At 40.9% G+C, this 6,888-nt stretch overlaps 1 non-coding gene across 1 annotated transcript; it reads right to left on the bottom strand.

The window, feature by feature from the left end:
- Positions 1-1,166: 1,166 nt before the first annotated feature.
- LOC138840622 (U6 spliceosomal RNA) lies at positions 1,167-1,273 on the bottom strand. The gene has a single exon (XR_011376173.1). It is a non-coding gene; the product is annotated as a U6 spliceosomal RNA (small nuclear RNA).
- Between the last annotated feature and the right edge of the window lie 5,615 nt (positions 1,274-6,888).

Genomic DNA, 6,888 nt, shown 5'->3' with positions numbered 1-6,888 from the left:
CCACTCAAATACTGGAAATGGAGCTGTGGCTCAAAGTGGTAAAAAACACTAGCTTTGAACAAAAGAGCTCAGGGACATTGCCCAGGTCCTGAGTCCAAGCCCCACGATTGACAGAAAAGAAAAAAAAGAGTTTTCTCTTAAGTGAGAGGTAAGGTCATTGAGAATCGAGAGCTGGCCAGCTGGATAGCTTTTTGGTGGTTATTATTTTATTTTATTTTTTCCAGTCCTGGGGCCTGATCTCTGGGCCTGGGCACTGTCCTTGAGCTTCTTTTGCTCAAGACTAGCACTCTACCACTTGAGTCACAACATCACTTCCAGCCTTTTCTGTGTATGTGGTACTGTGGAACTGAACCCAGGGCTTCATGCATGCTAGGCAAGCACTCTACCACTAAGCCACATTCCTAGCCCTTGGCTGATTATTAATAAAGCTCTTTCTCTGCCCACTACTTTCATCAGGTTGCAGGAAAAACTGCAGTTACAAAAATCTTTAAAATAAGCCGGGCGCTGGTGGCTCACGCCTGTAATCCTAGCTACTCAGGAGGCTGAGATCTGAGGATCGCGGTTCAAAGCCAGCCCGGGCAGGAGAGACCGTGAGACTCCTATCTCCAATAAACCACCAGAAAACCGGAAGTGGCGCTGTAGCTCAAGTGGTAGAGCGCTCGCCTTGAGCTGAAGAGCTGAGGGACAGCGCCCAGGCCCGGAGTTCAAGCCCTATGACCGACAAAAAAAAAAAAAAAAAAAAAAAAAAAAATCTTTAAAATATATTCTTCAACAATTTTAGGGCTGAGAAGGTGGCTCAGTGGTAGAGCGCTTGCCTTGCATGCATGAGGCCCTGGGTTTGATTCCTCAGCACAATATAAGCAGAAAAAGCCAAAAGTGGTGCTGTAGCTCAAGTGGTAGAGCGCTAAGCCTTGAGCTGAAGAGCTAAGGGACAGTGCCCAGGCCCAGAGTTCAGGCCAAAAAGACCAAAAAAAAAAAAAAAGATGCAGGGCACCAGAATCAAATACAGTGACAACAGTGGTTATACCATGGGTGAAGAACATACAAAAGAAACTAAAAATCACAAAGTACATATAAGTACATTAAAAACAACAGCAACAAAGATAAAAACCTCTTGTGTCCTATCTTGAGGTTCATTTCGCTTAGCATCATCTTATATCGTCATAAAAAATATGGAATGCTTCACGAATTTGCATGTCATCCTTGCGCAGAGGCCATGCTAATCTTCTCTGTATCATTCCAATTTTAGTGTATGTGCTGCTGAAGTGAGCACTTCTTGCAATTTTTCACTTCAAATATTTTCACCCTGTATCTAAGTTACCTCACTTACCATAATGTATGTTCATCTATGTTCATCTATGTTCATCTATGCTGTGGCAAATGATAAGAGTATTCTTTTTAAAGCCTGAACAGGCTGGGCATTGGTAGTTCATGCCTATAATACTGGCTATTCAAGAGGCCAAGATCTGAGGATAGAGATTCAAAGCTAGGTCAGATAGACAAACCTGAGACTCTTATCTCCAATTAACCAGCCAAAGCCTGTAAGTGATGTTGTAGCTCAACGTAGAGCTCTAGCCTTGAGTGAAAAAGCCAAACAACACACGTTTGTTCTCATATGTGGAAGCTAGACCTAAAATACACAAAGATATGACTATTTTTTCTTGTTTCTTTTTTTTTGCTTGTCATGTGGCTTGAACTCAGGGGTCTGTGCTCAAGGCTAGCCACTACCACTTGAGCCATAGCACCACTTCTCGATTTTTCTTTTTCTTTTTTCTTTTTTCTTTTCTTTTTTTTTTTTTTTTTTTGGTCAGTCGTGGGGCTTGAACTCTGGACCTGGGCACTGTCCCTCAGCTCTTCAGTTCAAGGCGAGCACTCTACCACTTGAGCTACAGCGCCACTTCCGGTTTTCTGGTGGTTTATTGGAGATAGGAGATTCACAGTCTTTCCTGCCCAGGCTGGCTTTGAACCGTGATCCTCAGATCTCAGCCTCCTGAGTAGCTAGGATTACAGGCGTGAGCCACCATTGCCCGGGTCCGACTTCTCGATTTTTCTGTGTACATGGTAGTGAGGAATTTAACCCAGGGCTTAATACATGTTAGGCAAGCACTCTACCACCAAGCCACATTCCCAGCCCAAGACATGATAAATTATATACAGGACTCTAGGCATTCACACACAGTGTGACCAAAGGAGGATGTTTTTAGGGGAAGAACACAAAGGCACAATGCCTATGTGCCTCCAATCATATAAAATAATGTTTATTGAAAGCTGATCACCAGTGAATCATACCTGTAATTCTACTTACTTGGGAGGCTGAGATCTGAGGATCACAGTTCAAAGCCAGGCCAGGTAGGAAAGTCCATGAGACTCTTATCTCCAATTAACAAACAGAAAACCAGAAGTGTTCTGTGCCTTAAATGGTGCTACTAGCCTTGCGTGAAAAAGTTCAGGGACAGTGCTTAGGCCCTGAGTTCAAGCCCACAACCAACAAAAAATAAAAAAATAAAATAGTGTTTATTGAGAATAAGAGAATAGATGACGCTGGAAGGAAATGTATTTATTACCTGATGCATGTAAATGTAACCCCACTGTATATCATCTCTAAAATAACAAAAAAGGACTGGGAATGTGGCTTAGTGGTAGAGTGCTTGCCTAGCATGCAAGAAGCCCTGGGTTCTATTTCTCAGTAACACATAAACAAAAAAAGCATCACGTAAGCGGAAAAAACTGGCTCAAGTGGTTGAGTGCTAGCCTTGAGCAAAAGAAGCTCAGGGACAGTGCCCAGGCCTTGAGTTCAAGCCCCAAAACTGGCAAAAATAAATAAATTAAAAAAAATAACAAAATTAAAAAATAATGTTTATTGAACTCCAGAAAAAAAAGCCAAGCAAGAGTACAAATCCTTGAGTTAAGCCTCTGCATCAACACACACACACACACACACACACACACAAACACACACACACACACACGCACACGCATGCACAAACATACACACATACACACCTCCCCTGCATTGGGTCTGTCTACCACATTTTCTTGCTTTATTCATGATAGACACTTTTTTGACTTGGAAGTTAACACTTTATTTATTATGTGCAACTTGTTTAGCGGCACATATATATTATGGAATGGCTAACTCTAGCTAGTTAAAAATGCATTATTTCACACAGTTATTTTATGCTGAGAACATGTAACACTGCATTTTTCCAGAAAACAATGTATTCGTATTAACTTTAGTCATTCTGTTGTACAATAGATCTCTTGAATTTATTGTTCCTGCCTATCTTCCTCTTTTTTCTTCTCTCCCCATCCTCTGGTAACTTCTATTCTACTTTGAATTTGTATGACATCAACATTTTTCCATGTTACCTATGAGCGAGATCATTCAGGATTTGTCTTTTTATGTCTACTTTACTTCACTGAACATAACGTCCTCCAGACTTATCTGTGCTGTCACAAATAATAAAACTTTCTTCTTTTGTGGCTTAATATATATCATTGTGTGTGTGTGTGTGTGTGTGTGTGTGTGTGTGTGTGTGTGTGCTGGTACTAAAGACTGAACTCAAGCCATGCACTCTTGATTGGCTTTTTATGCTACAAGACTGGTGCTGTATCACTGAACTACACCTTCACTTCCAGCTTTTTGGTAGTTAATTCGACATAAGTCTCACAGACTTTGCTGCCTGGACTGACTTCAAATATTCATTAGATCTCAGCCTCCTGGATAGCTAGGATTATAGGACTCTTTTGTCTTTTTTTGTAACTGCTGTTTAATAAGTGTGATGTATCATCTTATTGTAATTTTGATTTACATTTCCTTGATTTGTAGGGTTGAACATTTTTCATCTATTTATTGACCATTTTCAAAGCAATACAAATGCAAATTGTATTTATTCAGAAGGATGGAAAATGTCAACAAAGCAGCTGCATTTTTTTTTTTTTTTTGCAATTCCTAAGTGGTATTAAGGTAACAGAACAATTTTTTTGAGGCTGGGAAAGTGGCTCAGTGGTAGAGTGCTTGCCTCATATACATGAGGCCCTGGCTTCCATTCCTCAGCACATAAACAGAAAACTCCGGAAGTGGCGCTGTGGCTCAAGTGGTAGAGTGCTAGCCTTGAGCTGAAGAGCTGAGGGACAGCGCCCAGGCCCAGAGTTCAAGCCCCACAACTGACACACACACACACACACACACACACACCAACACAACAATTTTTTCATAAAAACTGCATCAGATATCGCTGAAGACAAAACTCTATTGCTCCATATGTAATTAATTTAGACTGTGCTCAAACAAGTGCTTGCTTTAATTTTCCATGCCAATTTACAATCTCCATACTCCACCAGGCAAGATTAGTGGCTGTTGAAAAACACCACCAGAATAGGGCTATCTAAAGACACATGTTGGGGGGATATTAACTAAAGAAAATGAGGAAAGGGCTGAGGGTATGGCTTAAGTGGTGGAGAGGCTATGTAGCCAGCACGGCCTGAGTTCAAAACTCAGAACAGGCAATGGAGTTGTGGCTCAAGTGGTAGAGCACCAGCCTTGGAAAAAAATGCCAAGCAAGAATGCAAAGCCCTAAAATCAAGCTCCAGTACCAACACACACACACACACACACACACACACACACACACACACACACACACACACACACACACACATCATACAACCCACACACCCGCACATCTGCACCTCCCTGACACCAGTACAACTCCCTCCCAGAAGACACTGTACAATTTGAAAATAGATCATAGTCAGCATTACATTTCAATTTTCCCTTTTCAATAAATATTATTTTATATAATTAGATGTACATAGGCATTGCGCCTCTTTTTTTCTTTTTTAAAGGAGTTGTAGTCGGGTGCTTCTGGCTCATGCCTGAAATCGTAGCTACTTGAGAAGCTGAGATCTGAGGATCACAGAAGATCACAGTTCCAACCAGCTGAGGCAGGAAAGTCTGTGAGACTTTTATCTCCAATTAGTTAGCAAAAAGCTGGAAGTAGGGGTGAGGTTCAAGTGGTAGAACATCAGCCTTGAGCAGTAAAAGTCAAAGTGTGTGGGTATGTGAGGGTATGGAGAGTGTCCTGAGTTCAAGCTCCAGCATCAGCCTACACACACAATAAACAAACAAATAAAAGGAATGAGGACACAGAATCAGAGGGAAAACACAACAGAGGGGACCATAAGCTGCAACTGGACATTGATGAAAATGAACCAAGCAACTCAAGGGCAGCGATGGGAGGGAAGGAATGAGAGAAAGAAGGAACAGCTAACACTAAGCAAAGGGAAAGAAATATACGTATCACCTGATGTAGAAGAAATAGCTGTATTGTGAAAGTTCATAGAATTCACAAACTTTATAGACCAAGATGACAATTTGTCTTGTGAAGATTAAAATGTGTTTGTGACTTTAACTAAGTATCACTATCCTACCATACTGTGAAATTTGTGAAATTTATGTAAACAATCTCAATAAAAATATTTTTTAAAAATAAAAGGAATGAGTTGTATACAGGGGAAGAGATGCTTGATAGGCAAGAAAAATTTGCAGAAGATCAAACTTATCTCCCTCTTCCTCTTCATATATTCTCCCTCCTTTTTTTGTCTTACCTTTTTTTTTTTTTAACATGGATGAATCCTGTTTTCCCTGCATTCAATTTTGCTTCAGCTCAGTAAGCAGTCGTATCCATTCCACGTTTATTTTTCTGCAGCTGAAAGCCTTTTATCCACAAGGCTGCTTGTGTCCTGCCCTTTTCTGCTTCTTCAAAACATCACTTTGGGTAGGCCAGGGTGTTCTTTGCATTTGAGTGAACTCAGAGCAAGAAGGGCAAAGGAGGCCTCTTGAGTGACACTTGAACTTACGTATAAAGCATTCCTTGGACCATTTATGAGGGTTATAGATCTTCATTTCTCATAATAGACTGTGTCTCCTTTGCCCTATCTTCAGATTCTCCTTTTTCTTTGGTAGACATGATACACCTCTCTGAGTACTTGGGAACTGTGAGAAGTGTCTCAAGTGGTAGAGTGAAAAAGTCAAGTAAGAGCTCAAGGCTCTGAGTTCATACCCCAGTATGGGCAAAAACAAAAAAACACAAACTAAACAAAAAACCCTTAGCCGGGAGCCAGTGGTCCACAACAGTAATCCTAGCTACTCAGGAAGCTGAGGTCTGAGGATCACAGTTCAAATCCAGCCCAGGCAGGAGAGTTTGAGGGACTCATCTCCAATCAACCATCAAAAAGCCAGAAGTAGAGCTGTGGCTCAAGTGTTAAAGCACTAACCTTGGGTACAAAAGCTCAGAATGCACAAAAAGCTCAGGGCCAGTGCCCAGGCTCTTAGTTCAAGCCCTAGGCATGGCATCAAAAACAAAACTACAAAGCAAACGTGCTCACAGACAGATCTCAGGCCCTGAGATCAAGCCCTTGTACAGGCACAAAAACAAAACGAAACAAAACAAACAAAAAAAGAGGAACTCTGAGAAGCTACTAGGAGTATCTGGGTGCTTGGTGTATACCTTTCATCAAGTGTGTACCAAGAATTCACAGATGACTTTTGAATATTGGTTTCTTAGGATCTCATGACTTTTCCTAGGGGTAGTTGATTTTCTCTGTCCCCTCTGTCTGGCCTTGCACTGGAGCTGTCTTTGTGCAGTTCATTGTCTGTTGGCTATTTGTGTGTCTTCATTTTGGAAAAGCCTATTTGCTTGTTTTCACAGTTGGATTATTAGTTTACTTATTATTGAGCTTGAGTTTTTAAAAAATATGTATTGGATATTAGCCCTTTATTAGGTGTATGGTTTGCAAATACCTTCTATCATTCAATAGGCAGTTGATCTCTTTGTTCTACTGATCCTTCCTTTCTTTCTTTCTTTCTTTCTTTCTTTCTTTCTT

The sequence above is a fragment of the Dipodomys merriami genome, unplaced genomic scaffold (genome assembly GCF_024711535.1).
Source record: "Dipodomys merriami isolate MVZ:Mamm:240054 unplaced genomic scaffold, mDipMer1.0.p SCAF_3, whole genome shotgun sequence".
Classification (NCBI taxonomy): Eukaryota; Metazoa; Chordata; class Mammalia; order Rodentia; family Heteromyidae; genus Dipodomys; species Dipodomys merriami.
This window is presented reverse-complemented; position numbering and strand designations above follow the sequence as displayed.